The sequence below is a fragment of the Bufo bufo genome, chromosome 7, assembly GCF_905171765.1.
Source record: "Bufo bufo chromosome 7, aBufBuf1.1, whole genome shotgun sequence".
Classification (NCBI taxonomy): Eukaryota; Metazoa; Chordata; class Amphibia; order Anura; family Bufonidae; genus Bufo; species Bufo bufo.
The window spans coordinates 140,327,552-140,353,038 of NC_053395.1; positions in this window are offsets into that span (position 1 = coordinate 140,327,552).

Below are 25,487 nucleotides of genomic sequence, written 5' to 3' on the forward strand. Positions count from 1 at the left end.
CTTACCCCTGGCCCTGCCTACTTGCCTCGCGAGTCCTAATGACAGGGGACAACTGGACGGCAATCCCTAACTTGGAATAAGTGCAGGGATGACAGACAGACAAACAACAGGACGTGAACGGACCGAGTCAATACCAGGAAAGCTACAAAGTACAAAGGATTAAGCAAAGAATGGTCAGGAGAAGCCTGGGTCAAATACCAGGAGAGCAGAGAAGTACAAGAGGAGTCCTAAGAGAGTAGTCAGGTGGGAGCCGAGGTCACAATACCAGGATGGATGCGCAGTACAGGAGGATCAGGCAAAAGGATGGTCAAGGAACAGGATCAGGTAAGTATTCAGCAGTCCAACAAATAGCCAGGAACCTAGAAATTATCAGGCAACCTGTAGCCAGCAGGCTGCCTGTATTTATAGTGGGGAGTGAGGGTCATGTGACGTGGCCAGCGTCAAATGACCGACAGACCAACCAGTCGAGCACCGAGTGATCAGCTCGGCGCTCAAGGCAGACTTAGGAGCAGGGAGCCACCCAGCTAGTAAAGCCGCCCTGGGAATGAGGTCAAACACAGATCCTCATTCCCAAAGCTAAGCAACAGGTCTGCGGGCGATGGGGGACCGAGTGCACCTTCGGAACGCCGTGACAGTTCCTCTACAGAGAATCCACACTTTCCTCTGCTTTAACTCTCATTAACATACAGCATTCAATACTTTATCTACTATTACAACTCCACATACACTCAAGGACAACAAACAATTAGAACTTTTGCATATCCAATGAATAACTAACCACACTTTCAATCCTTCTACGAAGTCCAAGATCCAGCTGACTTCACCACGGAATCTGTGAAAAAGGTCTGGTCTGTTCTTTCAGCAATTTGAATTAGAGCAATTCCGTCTTATAGGTTCTATGTGGATTTAGGAATTTCCACAGTCTTTCTGGGGTGCCAAATGTAGAATGTGCTCTGCTTTGCGGGTGCCTTAAATTACTGAAGAACAACTGTATCTTAACTCAGTGTTGGATTTATTTACAAATAGGGATATACCTACATTCTAAATACAATTAAGCGAATGGGAAAGGGGATTGGAGGGGGTCAGGATCCTTGAGCTAGCTACACCATTCTCTCTCTCAGTCACACATGCCATGGGCTTTTCTCTGTACTCAGAACACTCCTCTCCAGCAGGTCTCAGCGAATCACATTCTTAATTGTAGAGTCCAGGAAGACTTGTCTTGTCCCAGAGGTCTCCAAGGTCACCATTGCTCCTATTTGCGAGCTAGGTTAGTGCAGGTAATTACACAGGAAGAAAGTTATATCATATACCCCTGCCACCATCCCAGCATGTATGTCCTTGCTGACACAGGTGTGGGCAGTAAATACCAGCAGGGGGTCGGGCTTTCCCCAGGATGTGACAGTCCTGGCAGATCTTCCTTTCATCAGTGTCCTGCCCCAAGAACCCTTTGATGGTCCTCATTTGCATATCCAGCAGACCCGGGCCTATTCAGTTCAAGATATCAAGGAACATCTTTGCATCAAAGCTGTATCATAGATGTCAATTTTATCGGTTCCAACAGCGGGCGAACATATGCGATGTTCGGTCCGCCCCCTATACATCATCATTGAGCAAACTTTGACCCTGTACCTCACAGTCAGCAGACACATTCCAGCCAATCAGAATACCCTCCCTCCCAGACCCTCCTATCAAATAGCAAGGACAGCATCCATTTTAGGGACAGCATCCATCTTAGATTCATTCTGAAGCTGCAATGTCACAAATTTGACTAAGTTGTAATCGCAATGCGATTAATACAGGTTATATTAATCGTATTGCGAATTCAACTTAGAGCTGGGTTCCTAATGGTTACAGTGGCGTTGCTATGGCTGGTGTCACCCGGTGCGCTAGAAAATGGTGTCACCCCTGCCCCCCCCCCCCCGAAGCCATAATAAAGACATAAATAGAGACAAAAAGAAGTCACTAAGGCTACTTTCACACTAGCGTTCGAGCGGGTCCGTCTGATGTTTCATCAGACGGATCCGCTCCTATAATGCAAAGGCTTGCATCCGTTCAGAACGGATCCGTTTGCATAACAGTTTATTTCAGATCTGATTTTTCACTTCGGAAAACTCAGATCCGACAGTATATTCTAAACACAGAAGCGTTCCCATGGTGATGGGGACGCTTCAAGTTAGAATATACTGAGAACTGTGCACATGACTGCCCCCTGCTGCCTGGCAGGTGCTGCCAGGCAGCAGGGGGCAGACCCCCCCCCCCTCCTGTATTTAACTTATTGGTGGCCAGTGCGGCCCCCCCTCCCTCCCCAGTATTAATTGTAACCAGTGCGGCCCCCTCCCTCTATATTCATCGGTGGCCAGTGCGGATATTAAATATGACTCATGAGCAGTGCGGTCTCCCCCTCCCTCCCTCCCCAGTATTAAATATGAGCAGTGCGGTCTCCCCCTCCCTCCCTCCCCAGTATTAAATATGAGCAGTGCGGTCTCCCCCTCCCTCCCTCCCCAGTATTAAATATGAGCAGTGCGGTCTCCCCCTCCCTCCCTCCCTCCCTCCCTCCCCAGTATTAAATATGAGCAGTGCGGCCTCCCCCTCCCTCCCTCCCTCCCCAGTATTAAATATGAGCAGTGCGGCCTCCCCCTCCCTCTATTCATTGGTGGCCAGTGCGGATTCAAAGTATTGTGATCAGTGCGGCCTCTCCTCTCCCCCCCCCCCCCATCATTGGTGGCAGCGGAGAGTACCGATCGGAGTCCCAGTTTAAATCGCTGGGGCTCCGATCGGTTACCATGGCAGCCAAGACGCTATTGCAGTCTTGGCTGCCATGGTTACTTAGCAACAAATAGAATCATTATACTTACCTGAAGAGCTGCGATCTATGTGACCGGCCGGGAGCTCCTCCTACTGGTAAAGTGACAGGTCTGTGCGGCGCATTGCCTATAGACCTGTCACTTACCAGTAGGAGGAGCTCCCGGCCGGTCACATAGATCGCAGCTCTTCAGGTAAGTATAATGCTGCTATTTGTTGCTAAGTAACCATGGCAGCCAAGACTGCAATAGCGTCTTGGCTGCCATGGTAACCGATCGGAGCCCCAGCGATTTAAACTGGGACTCCGATCGGTACTCTCCGCTGCCACCAATGATGGGGGGGGGGGGAGAGATGGGAGGCCGCACTGATCACAATACTTTGAATCCGCACTGGCCACCAATGAATAGAGGGAGGGGGAGGCCGCACTGCTCATATTTAATACTGGGGAGGGAGGGAGGGGGAGACCGCACTGCTCATATATAATACTGGGGAGGGAGGGAGGGGGAGACCGCACTGCTCATATTTAATATCCGCACTGGCCACCGATGAATATAGAGGGAGGGGGGCCGCACTGGTTACAATTAATACTGGGGAGGGAGGGGGGGCCGCACTGGCCACCAATAAGTTAAATACAGGAGGGGGGGGGGTCTGCCCCCTGCTGCCTGGCAGCACCTGCCAGGCAGCAGGGGGCAGTCATGTGCACAGTTCTCAGTATATTCTAACTTGAAGCGTCCCCATCACCATGGGAACGCCTCTGTGTTAGAATATACTGTCGGATTTGAGTTTCACGATGTAACTCAAATCCGATGGTATATTCTAACATAGAGGCGTTCCCATGGTGATGGGGACGCTTCAAGTTAAAATATACCATCGGATTGGAGAAAACTCCGATCTGATGGTATAATCCTGACTTTACATTGAAAGTTAATGGGGGACGGATCCGTTTGAAATTGCACCATATTGTGTCAATGTCAAACGGATCCGTCCCCATTGACTTGCATTGTAAGTCTGGACGGATCCGTTTGGCTCCGCACGGCCAGGCGGACACGAAAACGCTGCAAGCAGCGTTCGGGTGTCCGTCTGCTGAGCGGAGCGGAGGACAAACGGTGCCAAACTGATGCATTCTGAGCGGATCCGCATCCACTCAGAATGCATTGGGGCAGTACGGATCCGTTCGGGGCCGCTTGTGAGAGCCTTCAAACGGAGCTCACAAGCGGAGCCCCGAACGCTAGTGTGAAAGTAGCCTAAGTCAGCTCCAATCAGATATCTGCATAGACCCAGAGTCTTGGTCTATGTGAAGATATCTGATTGGAGCTGACTTCTTATTTTCTCTTTTGCACATAAATGTTTATACTATATTCCTTAGTAAAAATGACCAGTCCACACCATGTGGGTCTATATTTATGAGGGCCCCTCTGAGCAAAGATTAGTAAATGTGGCCGGGTGGCCCCAGCCCACAGTTCACCCCAACCCCTTATGTCTCCTGGCCGTCTCTATAATAATCCACAGTAATTTATGAATGGGGTTAGGTTATTAACTTATTATTATTGGGGTATTATTAAAATAATTTGGTCTATAAAGTCAGAGCCGCTCTACCTACCTCCTCCTCCCGGCACCAGAGACTCCTGCAGGGCAGCTGCCGCTGCGCCCCACCACTCACCAGGCTGCAGTGAGTCACACCCCCGTCCCCCTTTACCACGTGACAGCGCGACCAATTTAACCATTATGTACAGGTTATATTAATCGCATTGCGAATTCAACTTAGATCTGAGTTCCTAATGGTTGTATTGCTAGAATATAATGAAGATTGAGAATATAGTGCTATAATCGTTATATTCGGAATTGTCAATTCTAGCAATACAATCATTATGAACTCAGATCTAAGTTGTAATCGCAATGCGATTAATACAGGTTATATTAATCGCATTGTGAATTCAACTTAGAGCTGGGTTCCTAATGGTTGTATTGCTAGGATATAACGAAGATTGAGAATATAGTGCTATATTCGTTACATTCGGCAATTCTAGCAATACAACCATTAGGATCTCAGATCTAAGTTGTAATCGCAATGCGATTCATGCAGGTTATATTAATCGCATTGCGAATTCAACTTACCACACTCTGCATCAACTACGTAATTTTCCATGGGAGTTTTGCCATGGATCCCCCTCCGGCATGCCACAGTCCAGGTGTTAGTCCCCTTGAAACAACTTTTCCATCACTATTGTGGCCAGAAAGAGTCCCTGTGGGTTTTAAAATTCGCCTGTCAATTGAAGTCTATGGCGGTTCGCCCGGTTCGCGAACATTTGCGGAAATTCGCGTTCGCCGTGAGCGAACGGAAAATTTTATGTTAGCGACATCTCTAAAAACAAGATGGAGTCACATTTCCCTTCAATCCCCTCTTAGAACCAAATTTTTTTGATAATATGGTTCTTACCCTTACCCTTTTCCCTGTATACCGCCAGATATTTTCTATATCCTTCATGTGAGTTGTCTTCAGGATTAGGTAGCAGAGTCTCATAAAATGACATATTTGATACTCCTTTCATTATCAGTTTCCGTACACATGGTATGATACATGTTGCAACTATTGCTATTACTATAATAATTATCAGGATCATAATTCCCAACTGTACAAGTGCCTGTTTCCAGTTAGTGAACCAGCCAAAATACTGAACCCAAGGGTTATCGATACCTGAGTTTCTTTTGAGCTCGATTGATAAATCCTCGAGTTTCTTTATTGCCAGTGTGACCTTACCATTAGGGCCGGTGTTGTTGGGTATGAACGTGTAGCAGGATGAGGGGTCCGTCAATACCTTACAGACACCACCTCTTTCTGCAAGTATCATATCGAGTACCATGTGGTTTTGAAATGTCATAATGGAATCTGCCTGTAACTCTTCTGCTACACCCTGTAACGCATCCCTTGTGTAGTTTACAAACCTTTGTTGACCTCTGGCCTTGAATTCATCAGGGACCCCTCTTGGGACCCCGATTGCATCAATATACATGTGTGGGTCAAAGCTACCTTTTGGGAGGGCACAACGGTTGCGTATATGTGTGTTGGTGTCTTTTTCATTTTCAGTGAAGATGTGTATGTTCATGATGGCTTTAGCAAGGGCACATTCACCTTTCCAGGAACCCTCTAGTCTAGATCTTATCTTTCCATCCCACAGATCCAATATACATCTCCAATCGAGTATACTTGATTCTGTGTGAGGGAGGTATCTGTTTCACTGTAAGTCGCACAGTATCCTTCAGTGAAATTACCCAGGGATCTTCCTTGATCTTCCCCTCTGTGGCAGGTATAGTTACCAGGATAGATATGTATACCTGCACCAGGGCGGGGAGTTTTTATGAGGAGTGGGTATTTTTGCTTCCATTCTTCACATGCAGACTGGTTACTAGATGAATTTGAGAATAATTGCAAAAAACATTCCTCAACACTAGAGGGCAATAATGAGGGCACAGTACCTAGGTGAGGCTTAGCTGTCCCACATATATAACAATTACTTTTATTTACTGAAGCTGCACTGTACATCATCCATTCTAACCATAGGTTGGCATCAGAGAACCCAGTTTCTGCTGCAAGATCCTCCTCATATGTTGGGTCAGGGGGTTTGTTTGTTTCTGAGGGTATGTCCATTCTTATAGTGGTTGCCGCATCTCGTGGAAGGATTGCACTTCATTATGCTGCATAAACAGAAGGAGTAAGTTGCAACGTGAGTACTGGAGTTATTGTACCAGAAGGTAGTGATTCCACCTTTCTGCATTATAGCAACTTCAGCTTTGTTATCCTCCGGCAGAGTCATTAGGATCGTCAGTAATCCCACAGTCCAAGTGGACCGTCTGTGCCATCTTCCAGAATTGAGGGAGTGCATCCTGGTGGAGGTCAGAGCTGTCTGCTCCCGTTAGTACCTCACTTTGTCCTTTTTCGATGTCAGGACTGTCTGTCCCCGTTATTACCTCCTTTTGGGGTGCCTCCTTTACCAGTTTCACTCTGGTGGCATGGATCCAAGTAGGTGCTTCTTCCGTGAGTACTGCTGTGTGGGTCACGGCTACCACTGTAGTCGGTGGTCCGTAGGTGAAGTCTCCTGCAAATTTTCCTTTCTTTAATTTCTTTATCAGCACAATATCTCCCACTTGGAATGGGTGAGTTGGTTCCTGTGGAAGACAAGGAGACTTACAAGCAACTTTTTCCTCAATTTCACTTAGGGTTTTAATCAATCTGGTTACATTGGTGTTTGGGTTGTTCCTCAAACATGTGATACACCTTCCCACATAATCTGACACTAACTGTTTAATGCCTGTAATATAGAAATTATGTGCAGGAGCATGTGTTTTGTTTGAATGCTGTTGTGTCCTACTCCATGAAAATGTGCAATGAACAGAGGGGAGCTGTGCTGTGGTATGCATGTTTCCCCCTCTTTGGAGATTAATCCTGTCCTAGGATTCTTCTGCAAGATTGGATAACACCAATCGGCCATTTCATCGTCAGTAGCTGAGGACTGGAGATCCACAAACATCTGAGTTAACTCAAGTGAAGGAGGTACTAATTTCACCATTTGCAATGTGGCCGGGGCCATCAGTGCAGCCTTCTTGGCCTCCGCGTCTGCCAGGGGGCACATGATCTTTACCACCAGTATGTGCCCTGCAGTGGACAATTGCAATCTGTGAGGGAAATCTTATGGCTTCTAAAAGTTGCATGACAAGTTGTGAATGTGAGATGTGCTTACCATCAGCTGCAATGAATCCTCTCCTTTGCCAAATGACCCCATGGTCCCAGACCACTTTATGTGCATACCTGCTGTCAGTGTAAATGGTGACTGGCTTGCCTTCATGTAGTATGCATGCTCTCGTGAGTGCAATCAATTCTGCTGCTTGTGCAGTGTGTCATGTTGTATGGCGTGTATACAATCATGTGCCTCTGTCAAGTGATCCTCAGGTCCTTTAAGTCCTAATAGGGCATTCAAGATAGGTGCTGGACCTGAGGTGTGTGTTGCGTATTTGATTTGGAGGGAGGGATTGCTGAGGAGTAGAATCTCATATCCAGATAGTCTTTGTGTAGACATGTGCTGTGTGTGTATGCCTTTGAGAAGGCCCACTACATCATGTGTGGTGTACAGGATAGTCTCATGTCCCATTGTGAGTGGCGTTGCAAGCTCAACCATCATCGCCAAGGTTGCAAGAGATCTCAGACAGGCCTGAATTCCTTGGACGGATGCCAGAACCACCTTTGAGAAAAAGGCACAAGGACGTAACTTGTGTCAGCACACCCGCCATGGTTTTACAATTTTGTCGAGCATATACGTGGAATGTGAGTTTGTAGTCAGGGAGGCCCAAACCTGGACTTTTCATTAAAGAACATTTCAAATAATCAAATGCATTAAACATTTCCTCAGACCACCTGATGAGATCTGGCATGTCTGCCAGAGTGGCTTGTCTCATTACATTGTCATAGTAGGAGCAATCAGGAATCCATTGTGTGCAGTAGTTTATTATACCAAGGAAAGATAACATTTCTTTCTTGGTGTGCGGGATGACCAGGCCCACAACAGACTGGACTCTTTCTGTGCTGATTCTCCTTTCTCCCTTTGTGAGAACAAAGCCCAAGTATTCAACTTGCTTTTTACACCATTGCATTTTCTTGCGTGACACCTTGTGTCCACATTCAGACAACTATTTCAACAAAGATAAACCATCTGTTACATTGGCCTCCTCTGATATACTACACAATAACAAATAATCCACGTATTGCAAGAGCACAAAACCCTGAGGGGGGGGGGGGGTGCCATGGTTTTAAACTGGCTTGGAGGACAATGCTGTACACTACAGGTGAATCAGCATATTCTTGGGGCATCCTGCACCAGGTGAGTTGACGACCCTCAAAGGAAAAAGCAAAAAGAGTCTGGTCTACTTATCAACCGGGATAGAGAAGAAAGCATTTTTCAAGTCTATCACGCTGAAACAGACAGCATCTGAAGTAAATGGCTGAGAGCAACTGAGAAATGTCTCGGCTGTCTCTGTTTACTCACGTGTTGGCTCCTGAACTTTTGTAACTATGTGTGGGGGTCTGTATCTTCCTGATCTCAAAGCATCCCGCTGCCTCCTTCTCATATAAATGTTTCTCAAAGTCTTGTATTTTGTCTGAGGTCCATGAGAAAACGCTCTGCTTTACAATCAACATGAGATTGGGAAGGAGAACTAGGCTGTCACTATTTGCAGCCTTCAGTCCCTGGTTGGGAGGGGGAAACTCACACTTAGATTTTCCTCCACCCACAGTAAGAAAATGCATCAAATGATAGAGTGATAATATTACAGTGAGATATGTTTTTACACTTACCACCAGAACAATAGCTCTCACACAAACAGATTAATCTTAACACTCTATGTATCTTATACTCTAAATATAGGTATGCGTCAAACCAAGGTAGGTCAGTCTCCATGAGACTGTTCTCTTACATGTACCCCTGGTACTAAAAAAATCTCTGTCGACAGTTAGATAAAGTGAATAGATCTCCCGGAGATCCCTATGGTGTGTCCCTGACACAAACCAACTTACGGATAGATCTCCCTGAGACTCTATACCGTGCATGGCACTCCAAGTGCCGGTCTTATTCATGAAAGTACTCCAAGTACTTATTATAAACTCCCAGAGTCTATTTTTAAGGCTTAACAATGTATCCCGGATACATAATAAAAACTCACGGGTAGAGATGTGGCCAGTGCCCTCGGACCGGGCAGTGGACAAAAGGGATGTCTCTCTTACCGGACACGAGGATGGCCTTCTCTATCCCGGACGGAGCCCCCAAACTGAAAGGATTTGGACCTTTCTGGACCTCTACGAACAACCTTGGTTTGAGACACTGACGTCAGGAGAGATGTTTCTCAGTTGGCAATAATAGACACACACATCACTGAGAAACACTCTCATTTTATTATGCTATAGCTTGGCCTTATATAGGCAGTAGAAAAGTTTGCATAACAACAGCGTTAAACGAATCATAAATGATAAACATTGGTGCCCATACAGATACTACCGGAACATCCTTTTATGGGTATGTAATATGTCACATATAAGAATGTACGCAGTTGTGCCGAATGACCCTGAGTGAAACAGAACATTTGTTCTAGTTCTGGGAGATTCCCAGGATCTGTACTGAGACAGATAAGTGAACCTAACTCACAGCGGGGGGATGTGAAGTGCGTGGGTGAGATATTATAACAATTCTGTACATCTTAGAGAAAACAAGATGGAGTCACATTTCCCTTCAGCGACCTCTTCCTCCTCCTCTGCCTTCGCTTTGTGCTTCCATTGTGCCCCCGCTGTCAGGTGGGAATGCCACCCGCAGCGCATCTACCAGCTTGCGCTTGTACTCGCGCATCTTATGATCATGCTACAGTGACGGAATTAAGGACGGTACGTTGTCCTTGTAATGGGGATCCAGCAGCGTGGCCACCCAGTAATCAGCACAAGTTAGAATGTGGGCAACATTGAATGAGGCGGTGAGCGGGAAGGCCGAAGTTACGCTGCAGCGCTGACAGGCGAGCAGCAGCATGGTGAGAATGCCGAAAGCACGCACAGAAGGCCCGTACTTTCTGCAGCAGCTAACATATCGGGGTAATTTTTAAGGAACCTCTGCACCACCAAATTCAGCACATGCGCCAGGCAAGGGATGTGCGTCAACCCGCCTAGTCCCAGAGCTGCTACAAGATTTTGCCTATTATCGCACACCACCCGGCCGGGCTTGAGGCTCACTGGCACCAACCACTCATCGGTCTGTTGTTGCATGCCCATCCACAGCTTCTGCGCGGTGTGGGGTTTTTCCCCCAAACAGATGAGTTTTAAAACTGCCTGCTGTCGTTTACCCCTAACTGTGCTGAAGTTGGTGGTGAATGTGTTACGCTGACCGGATGAGGAGGCGGTAGAGGATAAGGAAGCGGAGTAGGAGGAGGAAGCAACAGGAGGCAAACTGAAGAGCACTGCAATCCTCAGTGGTGGAAGGACATGCGCCAAACTGCTATTCGCCTCAGGCCCAGCCGCCACTGTATTTACCCAGTGAGCTGCTAGGGAGATATAACGTCCCTGACCGTGCTTACTGGTCCACGTATCCGTAGCTATGTGGACCTTGCCACAGATGGCGTTGCACAGTGCACACCTGATTTTGTCCCCCACTTGGTTGTGCAGGGAAGGGATGGCTCGCCTTGAAAAGTAGTGGCGGCTGGGCACGATGTACTGTGGGAGAGCCACCACCGTAAGGCTTTTAAAACTCTCTGTCTCCACCAGACGGAATGACAGCAATTCAAAGGCCATAAATTTTGAAATGCTGGTATTCAGGGCTAAGAATCGTGGGTGGGTAAAGGGGTACTTCCTCTTCCGCTCCAGTGTTTGGGAGATGGAGAGCTGAACGCTTCCGTGAGACAATGTGGAGATGCTTCGTAGACTTGAGCGGACACCTGGATGTTCGGGTTCGGCATGTTCGGCCTAACTTGAAAAAAAAGTTCGGGTTTGGGACCTGAACTTGACCTGTACTTGACCCCGAACCCGAACCCCATTGAAATCAATGGGGACCCGAACTTTTGGGCACTAAAATGGCTCTAAAATAGTCCTGGAAAGGGCTAGAGGGCTGCAAAAGGCATCAAAATGTGCTTAAAAGCATGACAACTGTTCTGCAAACAAATCTGGATAGGGAAATGACTTAAAATAACAGAAAATACTGAAAAATTAAAAATAACAATCTTGATCTAGGAGTAGGAGGTTAAGGAGGCGGTGGATGGGTGGATGTGGCGGTGTAGGTTGACGTGGCGGTGTAGGTGGAAGCGGCGGTGAAGGAGGAATAGGTAGCCAACACTGATTTGTTTTATTTTTATTTTTTTAATTGGGGTATCCCCCCAAAATATTGGGACATATAACAAAATAAAACAAAGAATAAGTGCACTTGAGTACAAGAATGGATGGTTGAGGCTGGTATAAATGTCTATTCTGCACAATTTACGGACAAGTCCTGTGGGATCCATGCCTGGTTCATTTTAATAAACGTAAGCTTGTCCACATTGGCTGTGGCCTGTGATAATGCTCTCTGCCGTGCTAAGCACATGTTCACACTATACACTGGCTGCAGGGCAGGTCAGCACCTCCAAGGCTGACAAAGCTTTTCCACATTTTGGCCATGCTAACCCTGCCTTCTCAGGTGCTGGTGGTGCCCCAGCTGCATTGGCGACCTCTTCCTCCTCCTCTGCCTTCGCCTTGTGCTTCCACTGTGCCCCCGCTGTCAGGTGGGAATGCTATCATCAGCGTGCGCTTGTAGTCGCGCATCTTCCGATCAGTAACAGATGTTTTCACTAAATTTAGTTCCCTGTCAGCAATGCAGAGCAGGGGTTCATTCACGGCAAAAGGGGGTTCATGTCACCCAGCAATAGAACAGAGGATTTTGAGAGATTTAGGCCCCTGTCACCCAGGCACAGCAGGGGTTCATTCAAGGCAAAAGGGGGTTCTTGTCACCCAGCAATACAACAGAGGATTTTGAGAGATTTAGGCCCCTGTCATCCAGGCACAGCAGGAGTTCATTCACGGCAAAAAGGGGTTCTTGTCACCTAGCAATAGAACAGAGGATTTTGAGTGATTTAGGCCCCTGTCACCCAGGCACAGCAGGGGTTCATTCATGGCAAAAGAGGGTTCATGTCACCCAGCAATAGAACAGACGATTTTGAGAAATTTAGGCCCCTGTCACCCAGGCACAGCAGGGGTTCATTCACGGCAAAAGGGGGTTCATGTCACCCAGCAATAGAACAGACGATTTTGAGAGATTTAGGCCCCTGTCACCCAGGCACAGCAGGGGTTCATTCACGGCAAAAGGGGGTTCTTGTCACCCAGCAATACAACAGACGATTTTGAGAGATTTAGGCCTCTTTCACCAAGGCACAGCAGGGGTTCATTCACGGCAAAAGGGGGTTCTTGTCACCCAGCAATAGAACAGAGGATTTTGAGAGATTTAGGCCCCTGTCACCCAGGCACAAGAGGGGTTCATTCTCGGCAAAAGGGGGTTCATGTCACCCAGCAATAGAACAGACGATTTTGAGAGATTTAGGCCCCTGTCATCCAGGCACAGCAGGAGTTCATTCACGGCAAAAAGGGGTTCTTGTCACCTAGCAATAGAACAGAGGATTTTGAGTGATTTAGGCCCCTGTCACCCAGGCACAGCAGGGGTTCATTCATCGCAAAAGAGGGTTCATGTCACCCAGCAATAGAACAGACGATTTTGAGAAATTTAGGCCCCTGTCACCCAGGCACAGCAGGGGTTCATTCACGGCAAAAGGGGGTTCATGTCACCCAGCAATAGAACAGACGATTTTGAGAGATTTAGGCCCCTGTCACCCAGGCACAGCAGGGGTTCATTCACGGCAAAAGGGGGTTCTTGTCACCCAGCAATACAACAGACGATTTTGAGAGATTTAGGCCTCTTTCACCAAGGCACAGCAGGGGTTCATTCACGGCAAAAGGGGGTTCTTGTCACCCAGCAATAGAACAGAGGATTTTGAGAGATTTAGGCCCCTGTCACCCAGGCACAAGAGGGGTTCATTCTCGGCAAAAGGGGGTTCATGTCACCCAGCAATAGAACAGACGATTTTGAGAGATTTAGGCCCCTGTCATCCAGGCACAGCAGGAGTTCATTCACGGCAAAAAGGGGTTCTTGTCACCTAGCAATAGAACAGAGGATTTTGAGTGATTTAGGCCCCTGTCACCCAGGCACAGCAGGGGTTCATTCATCGCAAAAGAGGGTTCATGTCACCCAGCAATAGAACAGACGATTTTGAGAAATTTAGGCCCCTGTCACCCAGGCACAGCAGGGGTTCATTCACGGCAAAAGGGGGTTCATGTCACCCAGCAATAGAACAGACGATTTTGAGAGATTTAGGCCCCTGTCACCCAGGCACAGCAGGGGTTCATTCACGGCAAAAGGGGGTTCTTGTCACCCAGCAATACAACAGACGATTTTGAGAGATTTAGGCCTCTTTCACCAAGGCACAGCAGGGGTTCATTCACGGCAAAAGGGGGTTCTTGTCACCCAGCAATAGAACAGAGGATTTTGAGAGATTTAGGCCCCTGTCACCCAGGCACAAGAGGGGTTCATTCTCGGCAAAAGGGGGTTCATGTCACCCAGCAATAGAACAGACGATTTTGAGAGATTTAGGCCTCTGTCACCCAGGCACAGCAGGGGTTCATTCACGGCAAAAGGGGGTTCTTGTCACTCAACAATACAACAGAGGATTTTGAGAGATTTAGGCCCCTGTCACCCAGGCACAGCAGGGGTTTGTATACGCCAAAAATGGTAAAATGTCACCCGACAATTAAAAATAAGAATTTTTTCAATTTAGGGCACTTTAATTGGAACTTTTTTTTTATTAAAATGGCTCTAAAATAGTCCTTGTAAAGGCTAGAGGGATGTAAAAGGCAGTAAAATGTGCTTAAGAGCATGGCAACTGCTCTGCAAACAAATGTGGATAGGGAAATAACTTAAAATGAAATAAAATAACTAAAAATTACAAATTATTAACCTGCGACTCAGAGAAGGAGGTGGATATGGAGTCGAAGGTTGATGAGGCGGTAAATGTGGTGTTGTAGGTGGAGCCAGCAATGGAAGAGGAGGAGGTAGCCAACAATGTTTTTTTAATTTTTTTATTGGGGTAGGTAGCACCCAAAATATTGGGACAAATAATAAAAAAGAAAACAAAGAATCATTGCACTTGACTTGATTACAAGAATGTATGTTTGATGGTTGTATAAATGTCTATTCTGCACAAGGTACAGACAAGTCTTGTGGGATCCAAGCCTGGTTCATTTTAATGAATGTGAGCTTGTCCACGTTGGCTGTGGACAGGCGGCTGCATCTGTCTGTAATGACGCCTCCTGCCATGCTAAATACACGTTCAGAGAGTACACTGGCTGCAGGGCAGGCCAGCACCTCCAAGACATACAGGGTAAGCTCTGGCCATGTGGACAATTTGGAGACCCAGAAGTTGAATGGGACAGAACCATCAGTCAGTACGTGTAGTCGTGTGCACAGGTACTGTTCCACCATGTTGTTCAAATGCTGCCTCCTGCTAACACGCTCCATATTAGAAGTTGGGGCCGGTTGTTGTGGCGAGGTGACAAAGGTTTTCCACATGTCGGCCATGCTAACCCTGCCTTCTGAGGTGCTGGCGCTGCCACAGCTGCATTGTCAACCTCTTCCTCCTCCCCTGCCTTCGCCTTGTGCTTCCACTTGTCCCCCGGCGTCAGTCGGGAAGGCTCTCAGGAGCGCGTCTACCAGCGTGCATCTGTAGTCGCGCATCTTCCGATCACGCACCAGTGAGGGAATTAAGGACGGCACATTGTCTTTGTAACGGGGATCCAGCAGGGTGGCCACCCAGTAGTCAGCACATGTTAAAATGTGGGCAACTCTGCTGTCGTTGCGCAGGCACTGCAGCATGTAGCCGCTCATGTGTGCCAGGCTGCCCAGAGGTAAGGACAAGCTGTCCTCTGTGGGAGGCGTATCGTCTGCGTCCTCTGTATCCCCCAGCCACGCACCAGTGATGGGCCCGAGCTGCGTTGGATGCCACCCCGCTGTGAACATGCTTCATCCCCATCCTCCTCCTCATCTTCCTCCTCCTCGTCCTCCTCCAGTAGTGGGCCTTGGCTGGCCAAATTTGTACCTGGCCTCTGCTGTTACAAAAATCCTCTTTCTGAGCCACTTCTAAAAGACTGGCCTGAAAGTGTTAGAGATGACCCCTCTTCCTCCTCCTCGTCCTGGGCCACATCCTCTTCCATCATCGCCCTAACTGTTTTCTCAAGGAGACATAGAAGTGGTATTGTAACGCTGATAACGGCGTCATCGCCACTGGACATGTTGGTGGAGTACTCGAAACAGCGCAACAGGGCACACAGGTCTCGCATGGAGGCCCAGACATTGGTGGTGAAGTGGTGCTGTTCCACAGTGCGACTCACCCGTGCGTGCTACAGCTGAAACTCCACTATGGCCTGCTGCTGCTCGCACAGTCTCTCCAGTATGTGCAAGGTGGAGTTCCACCTGGTGGGCACGTCGCATATGAGGCGGTGAGCGGGAAGGCCGAAGTTACGCTGTAGAGCAGACAGCCGAGCGGTAGCAGATGAGAACGCCGGAAGCGCGCACAGACAGCCCGCACTTTATGCAGCAGCTCTGACATGTCGGGGTAGTTGTGAATGAATTTCTGCACCACCAAATGCAGCACATGCGCCAGGCAAGGGATGTGCGTCAAACCGGCTAGTCCCAGAGCTACAACGAGATTTCGCCCATTATCGCACACCACCAGACCGGGCTTGAGGCTCACTGGCAGAAACCACTCGTCGGTCTGTGGTTCTATACCCCGCCACAACTCCTGCGCGGTGTGGGGCCTGTCGCCCAAACACATCAGTTTCAGAACGGCCTGCTGACGTTTACCCCTGGCTGTGCTGAAGTTAATGGTGAAGGTCTATTTCTGACCGGATGAGGATGTGGTAGAAGAGGAGGAGGAAGCCGAGTAGGAAGAGGAGGCAACAGGAGGCAAAGAATGATGCCCTGCGATCCTTGGCGGCGGAAGGACGTGCGCCAAACAGCTCTCCGCCTGGGGTCCAGCCGCCACTACATTTACCCAGTGTGCAGTTAGGGAGATATATAGCGTCCCTGGCCGTGTTTACTGGTCCACGTATCTGTGGTTAGGTGGACCTTGCCACAGATGGCGTTGCACAGTGCACACTTGATTTTATCCGATACTTGGTTGTGCAGGGAGGGCATGGCTCTCCTGGAGAAGTAGTGGCGGCTGGGAATGACGTACTGTGGGACAGCAAGCAACATGAGCTGTTTGAAGCTGTCCGTCTCCACCAGCCTGAATGACAGCATTTCAAAGGCCAGCAGTTTAGAAATGCTGGAATTCAGGGCCAGGGATCGAGGGTGGCTAGGTGGGAATTTTCGCTTTCTCTCAAAGGTTTGTGAGATGGAGAGCTGAATGTTTCCGTGTGACATGGTGGAGATGCTTGGTGATGGAGGTGGTGTTGTTGGTGGCACATCCTCTGTTTGCTGGGCGGCAGGTGCCAACGTTCCCCTAGAGGCGGAGGAAGAGGCAGAGGCAGCAGCAGAAGAGGGAGTAGGAGGGGCCTGAGCCCTTTCTTGGTTTTGAAGGTGCTTACTCCACTGCAGCCTGTGTCTCGCATGTAGATGCCTGGTCATGCAGGTTGTGCTAAGGTTCAGAACGTTAATGCCTCGCTTCAGGCTCTGATGGCACAGCGTGCAAACCACTCGGGTCTTGTCGTCAGCACATTGTGTGAAGAAGTGCCATGCCAGGGAACTCCTTGAAGCTGCCTTTGGTGTGCTCCGTCCCTGGTGACGGTGGCCAGTAGCAGGCGAACTGTTTTGGCGACGGCTTCTCTGCTTTTGCACCCCGCTCCCGCTTTTGCTACACTGTTGGCTCGGTCTCACCACTGCCTTTTCCTCCGAACTCTGAAAGTTAGTGGCACGACCTTCATTCCATGTGAGGTCTAGGACCTCATCATCTCCTGCATTGTCTTCCACCCAGTCTTCCTCCCTGACCTCCTTTTCTGTCTGCACACTGCAGAAAGACGCAGCAGTTGGCACCTGTGTTTCGTCATCATCAGAGACGTGCTGAGGTGGTATTCCCAGGTCCTCATCAGGAAACATAAGTGGTTGTGCGTCAGTGCATTCTATGTCTTCCACCCCTGGGGAAGGGCTAGGTGGATGCCCTTGGGAAACCCTGCCAGTAGAGTCTTCAAACAGCATAAGAGACTGCTGCATGACTTGAGGCTCAGACAGGTTCCCCGATATGCACGGGGGTTATGTGACAGACTGATGGGCATGGGTTTCAGGCGCCACCTGTGTGCTTTCTGCAGAAGACTGGGTGGGAGATAATGTGAATGTGTTGGATCCACTGTCGGCCACCCAATTGACTAGCGCCTGTACTTGCTCAGGCCTTACCATCCTTAGAATGGCATTAGGCCCGACCAAATATCGCTATAGATTCTGGCGGCTACTGGGACCTGAGGTAGTAGGTTGAGTAGGACGTGTAGCTGTGGCAGAACGGCCGCGTCCTCTCCCTGCACCAGAGGCTCCACCACCACCACGACCATGACCGCGTCCCTTATTAGATGTTTTCCTCATAGTTAGCGTTTACAAAGCAAAGAAAAAAGTGGTTAAGTCTGTTAAAAATAATTAACCGCCAATAAAAACCCTGATGTAGGGTATTGCACTCATATGTGCAGTATATGAGAGGCTTTTTTCACCCCAGTATGCCAAAGCCGTATTTCTGGCCTAAATGTGACAGTCACTTATGCTTGTCTAATCCCAGATGTGCAGTATATTAGAGGGTTTTTTCACCCTAACCAAAAAGCTGTATTTCTGGCCTAAATGTGACAGTCACTTTTGCTTGTCTAATCCCAGATGTGCAGTATATCAGAGGCTTTTTTCACCCCAGTATGCCAAAGCTGAATTTCTGGACTTGCAGACATGCAGATTGCCTGTGCTGGTGCACTATCGTTGCATTAAATGGCTGCCGATCATATATTGATACAGTAGTTGGGCAGGCTTAAAAAAATTGTGCACTGCACCCACAAAACACATTTGCTGTAGATCGCTAAGTACAAAAAACAGTTCTTGATAAGATTTCTCCCTGATCTCTCCCTCACAGCAGCTGAAGCCTCTCCCTACACTAATCCGAGCAGAGTGACGGGCGGCGCTACGTGACTCCAGCTTAAATAGAGGCTGGGTCACATGCTGCAGTTGGCCAATCACAGCCATGCCAATAGTAGGCATGGCTGTGATCGCCTTTTGGGGCAAGTATTATGACGCTTGTTGATTGGCTGCTGTGCAGCCTTTCAAAAAGCTCCATAAAAAACACCGAACCCGAACTTTTACGTAAATGTTCAGGTTCAGGTCCGGGTGCCGAAAACCCTAAAGTTCGGTACGAACCCGTATTTTACAATTCGGGTTCGCTCAACTCTAATGCTTGGTGACCCAGGTGGTGGTGTTGCTGGCAGATCCTCTGTTTGCAGGATGACAGGTGCCACTGTCACTCCAGAGTTGGGTGAAGAGGCTGAGACTGCAGCAGAAGAGGAAGTAGGAGGAGCCAGAGACCTTTTTTGTTTTTTGAGGTGTCCACTCCACTGCACCTTGTGCTTTGCACTTAGATGCCTGGTCATGCAGGTTGTGCTCAGGTTGAGAACGTTTATGCCTCGCTTTAGGCTCTGATTGCACAGCGTGCAAACCACTCGTGTCTTGTCGTCAGCACATTGTCTGAAGAACTGCCACGCCAGGGAACTCTTTCGAGCTGGCTATGGTGTGCTTGGGCCCTTGCTGCGTTGTGCCGTAGCAGGCGTACTGTCTAGGGGACGGCCTCTCCGCTGCTCTGTGCGACCACCGCCTCTTCCTCCAAACTAGACAGGTCACTCGCATGATCTTGATTTCACACATCTTGTGTCCTCCACATCTTCTTCCAGCCATTCTTCACCCATGCCCTCCTTGTCGGTCTGCACACTTTCGAAAGCCACAGCAGTTGGCACCTTTGTTTCGTCACCATCCGAGACGTGCTGCCGTGGTCCTCCCATGTACTCATCTTGAAACAGAAGTGGTTAGGCATCGGTGCACTCTATCTCTTCCACTTCTGGGGCAAGGTTATGTGGATGGCCCTGGGAAACCCTGCTAGCAGAGTCATCAAAAAGCAGAAGAGACTGCTGCATGATTTGGGGCTCAGACTGCTTGGCTGATTTGCAAGGTGGTGAGGTGAAAGACTGATGGACATCATTTGTAGGTGCCAACCCTGATCTTTCAGCAGGAGACTGGGTGGGAGAAAATGTGACGGAACTGGAGGCACTGTCAGCAACCCAATCTACTATCGCCTGTATTTGTTTTGGCCTCACCATTCGTAGAGCCGCATTAGGCCTGACCAAATGATGCTGATGGTTCTGTCGCCTACTCGCACCTGAGGAAGGGGTTTCACTTGTGCGTGTAGCTGGCACAGATCGACTACGTCCTCTCCCTGCAACAGGAGCTCCACCAGCAGCACCACAACCGGGGCCACGTCCCTTATTCGATGCTCTCCTCATTCTCCGGAAATGTAGGATCTTGCCCAAAATGGGTGTTTTTTTATTAGCAGAATATAACAGCAGTATCTATCGTGTGTATTTCACACTGACAGAAGCAGCAAAGGCTGCAAATTTAGTATTTTACCCAAAAAGGGTGTTTTTTAAAACCCAGAAAATTATTGCAGTATTTCAAGCTTATATTTCGCACTGACAAATGCAGCATAGGCCTCAGATGTAGGGTATTTCTACAAATGGGTGCTTTTTTCAACCCAGAAAATTATTGCAGTATTTCAAGACTGTATTTAATACTGACAGATGCAGCAAAGGCTGCAAATTTTGTATTTTGCCCAAAAAGTATTTTTTTTTAAACCCAGAAAATTATTGCAGTATTTCAAGCTTCTATTTAACACTGACAGATGCAGCAAATGCTACAAATTTAGTATTTTGCCCCAAATGGGTGTTTTTTTTAAATAACAGAATATAGCAGTAGTATCTAAAGCTTGTATTTCACACTGACAGTTGCAGCAAAGGCTGCAAATTTAGTATTTTGCCCAAAAAGGGTGTTTTTTAAAACCCAGAAAATTATTGCAGTATTTCAAGCTTATATTTCACACATTTCACACTGACAAATACAGCATAAGCCCCAGATGTAGGGTATTGAAAATGTGTGCTTTTTGAAACCCAGAAAATTATTGCTGTATTTAACAATGACAGATGCAGCAAACACCACAAATTTAATATTTTGCCCAAAATGGGTGTTTTTTTTAATAACAGAATATAACAGTAGTATCTCACGCTTGTATTTCACACTGACAGATGCAGCAAAGGCTGCAAATTTTGTATTTTGCCCTTTTTTTAGACCAAGAAAATTATTGCAGTATTTTAAGCTTATATTTCACACTGACAAATGCAGCATAGGCCCCAGATGTATGGTATTGCCAAAAATTGGTGCTTTTTTAAACCCAGAAAATTATTGCAGTATTTCAAGCTTGTATTTAACACTGACAGATGCAGCAAATGCCACAAATTTAGTATTTTGCCCAAAAAAATCTAGTGTCCATAGTGTGTGGCTTTCTGTGACATACAATACGCCATCCGAAAACAGTTTATTTAGCGTAAATTTTAATAACCAGGGGCCAGTCCTCATCTACTGTCTCTGTAGTGTGTATATGTAATACACATCTGTGACATATACAGTACTCCATCCAAAAACTGTTTCTTTAGGGAAAATTTTACTAATCTGGGCCTAATATAGTGTCCATATTCTGTGGGTTTCTGTGACATATACTGACTGTCCTGCATCCGAAAACTGTGTCTGTATTGCAAATTCCAATAATCTGGGCCTAATCTAGTGTCCATAGTGTGTGGCTTTCTGTGACATATGCAGTACGCCATCATAAAACTGTTTCTTTTGTGTAAATTTAACTAATCTGGGCCTAATATAGTGTCCATAGTGTGTGGCTTTCTGTGACATATACAGTACGCCATCCAAAAACTGTTTTCTTTAGGGTAAATTTAACTAATCTGGGCCCAATATAGTGTCCATATTCTGTGGGTTTCTGTGACATATACTGTCCTGCATCCGAAAACTGTGTCTGTATTGCAAATTCCAATAATCTGGGCCTAATCTAGTGTCCATAGTGTGTTGTTTTCTGTGACATATACAGTACGCCATCCGAAAACTGTTTCTTTAGGGCAAATTTAACTAATCTGGGCCTAATCTAGTGTCCATAGTGTGTGGCTTTCTTTGACATATACAGTACGCCATCCGAAAACTGTGTCTGTATTGCAAATTTCGATAATCTGGGCACGCAGAGTCCGTGGCCCGGGGCGGAATGAAACTGTGCCTGCTGCCATTACACCGGGAAAAAAACATCCACCGTATCCAGCTTCATGTCCAACTTAGCTGGGCGGCACAGGACAACACTGTCCAAGTCGGACCAGTGCGAACAGTTGGTCAGTTGGATTGCTGAAGATAATGCTTCTAGTCTGTTAAGCACCACCCTCTCTTCCACCAAGTCCAGTCTCTGTAGCCAAGAGTCTGGTCAACCGAATCCTCACTCTGATCATCCTACCTCCCAACATGGAGAGGCTTGCCAAACGAGTGATCCCAAACTCGGATATTCAGAGGAGCTCTTTCCAGCGCCACTATTACATTTGGCCATCGTGCCGAGCACACTTGAAGAGGGACCTGAGATATTGTGCCCTGATTCCCAACCTCTTGAGCCTTCACAGTCACAAGAAGATGACGGTGGTGAACGTCAATCATTCGTTCATGAGGTTGATGATGATGAAACACAGTTGTCAATCACTGAGGTTGTGATTAGGTCAAGTCAGGAGGATGAGCAGAGTGAGGAAGTGGAAGAGGACGTGGTTGACGATGAGGTCACCAACCCAACATGGGAAGATGAAAAGCCAAGCAAGGACAGCAGTAAAAAGGGGGAGGGATCCGCAGCACCGCAACAGGCTGGAAGAGGCAGTGGGGTTGCAAAATGGAGAAGTCGGCCCACACCAATCAGGCCCTCAACCGTTACACCGAGCACCCCCATGCGTAAATTTACCTTGCCAAGGGGTAGGTGTTCCGCAGTATGATGCTTTTTTGAGGAAAGTGCAGACGACAAAAGAGTGGTAGTTTGCAACCTGTGCCGTACCAAAATGAGCTGGGGTGTGAACACTAGCAACCTCACCACCACCACATGGCATCCAAGCACCCTAATAAGTGGGATGAACGCCTGGGTCTCCAATCTGGGTCTGCGGGTCACACCACTGCCTCCTCTTCCCCTGTGTTACGCACTGCTGGCCAATCCCCTGTCAAAGGCACAGGCCCAGATGCCCCTCGTCCTGCACCTGGACCTTCGCATGAACCATCAGCAGCAACATCCACTTCCCTGTCCCAGCGCAGCAACCAAATGTCCATAACACAGTCATTTGAACGCAAGCGCAAATACCCACCCACCCACAGGCCATAGCACTAAATGCACAACTTTCGAAATTACTGGCCCTTGAAATGTTGCCATTTAGGCTTGTGGACACTGAGGCCTTCCACAGCCTGATGTCGGCGGCCGTTGCTCGGTATGCAGTTCCCAGCCGCCACTATTTTTCACGGTGTGCCATGCCCACCTTACACCAGCATGTGTCCCAGAATATCACCTGTGCCCTGACCAACGCAGTTACTGGGAAGGTCCATTTAACCACGGACATATGGACAAGAGCTGGTGGCCAGGAACGCTACACTTCCCTGAAGGCACACTAGGTGAATGTTGTGGAGGCCGGGAGTGAGTCGTATCTTGGGATGGCACAGGTGCTACCCACACCCAGGATTGTGGGCCCTACATCCATCAGGGTCTCCACCAGCAGCTATGTTACTGGCTCCAACCCCCACTTCTCCTCCACTTCCACCTCCAGCAGCAGTCAGCCATCAGTCGCTAGCTGGAAGCAGTGTAGCACTGCTGTGGGTAAGCATCAACAGGCCGTGCTGAAGTTCATCTGCTTAGGGGACAAACAGCACACCACTGCAGAGTTGTGGCAGGGTATAAGGGACAAGACCGAGCTGTGGCGCTCGCTGCTCAACCTACAACCAGGCATGGTTGTGTCTGACAATAGCCGTAACTTGGTGGTGACTTTGGAGCTTGGCAACCTGACACACATCCCATGCCTAGCCCATGTCTTAAACTTAGTGGTTCAGCGGTTTATCAAAACCTACCCCAAGTTGCAGAGAGCAACGAGGAGAAAGCAAAGCTATTAAATATTTTTTTCTCCACTGTATTCACTGAGGAGAATAAACAGTCAGATGAAATGCAGAATGTAAAAGTAAATTCCCCATTAAAAGTGCCCTGTCTGACCCAGGAAGAAGTACTCTATACTGACAGGGAGTGTTTCACAGGATTGGCGCATAGCAAATGTGGTGCCAATATTCAAAAAGGGTGCAAAAACAGAGCCCGGAAACTATAGGCCAGTAAGTTTAACATCTGTTGTGGGTAAACTGTTTGAAGGTTTTCTAAGAGATGCTATCTTGGAGGATCTCAATGAAAACAAGCAAATAACATATCATCATGGCTCCATGAGGGATCGGTCATGTCAAACTAATTTAATCAGTTTCTATAAGGAGGTAAGTTCTAGACTTGACAGCGGCGAATCAATGGATGTCGTACATCTGGACTTCTCCAAAGCATTTGACACTGTACCACATAAAAGGTTAGTATATAAAATGAGAATGCTTGGAATGGGAGAAAATGTTTGTATGTGGGTAAGTAACTGGCTCAATGATAGAAAACAGAGGGTGGTTATTAATGGTACACACTCAGATTGGGTAATTGTCACTAGCGGAGTACCTCAGGGGTCAGTATTGGGCCCTATTCTCTATATATTTATTAATTATCATTGTAAAAGGCTTGCACAGTAAAATATCAATTTTTGCAGATGACACTAAACTGTGTAAAGAAATTAACACTGAAGAAGACAATATACTGCTACAGAGGGATCTGGATAGATTGGAGGCTTGGGCAGATAAGTGGCAGATGAGGTTTAACACTGACAAATGTAAGGTTATGCACATGGGAAGGAATATTGCAAATCACCCGTACATACTAAATGGTAAAACAATCGATAACACTGACATGGAAAAGCACCTAGGAATTTTAATAAACAGCAAACTAAGCAGTATAAACCAGTTTCAGGCAGCTGCTGCCAAGGCCAATAAGATAATGGGTTGCATCAAAAGGGGCATAGATGCCCATGATGAGAACATAGTCCTACCAGTTTAAAAATCACTAGTTAGACCACACATTGAGTAGTGTGTACAGTTCTGGGCTCCTGTGAACAAGGCAGACATAGCAGAGCCGTAGAGGGTTCAGAGGAGGGCAACTAAAGTAATAACTGGAATGAGGCAACTACAGTACCCTGAAAGATTATCAACATTAGGGTTATTCGCTTTAGAAAAATATATCAGGGGACAGTACAGAGATCTCTCCGATCATACGGTAAGAGCAGTGAGACTATGGAACTCTCTGCCTGAGGAGATGGTGATGGTGAGTACAATAAAATAATTCAAGATGGGATTGGATGAATTTCTGGAGTGTAATAAAATTACAGGCTATAGCTACTAGAGAGGGGTCGTTGATCCAGGGAGTTATTCTGATTGCCTGATTGGATTCGGGAAGGAATTTGGCTTGTACCTCACAGGGTTTTCTTTGCCTTCCTCTGGATCAACTTGCAGGATAACAGGCCGAACTGGATGGACAAATGTCTTTTTTCGGCCTTATATACTATGTTACTATGTTACTAGTGAAGGCGCGCCACGTGGACCATGAAGAGGAGGAGGAGCTGGAGACAGTTGCCTCTGCTACAGAGGGTAGTACCCATGGAATCTTAATTCCATCGGTTCAGCGTGGATGGGCAGAAGAGGAGGAGATGGAGGAGGATGAAGAGATGGAGAGTCATCCTGATGTCGATATAGACGTCCTGCCTGTTGGTACTCTGGCACACATGGCTGACTTCACGTTAGGCTGCCTTTCAAGCGACCCTAACGTTATACAGATTTTAGATAACACGGATTACTGGGTGTTAAACCTTCTCAACCCCTGCAACAAAGAGAACTTCT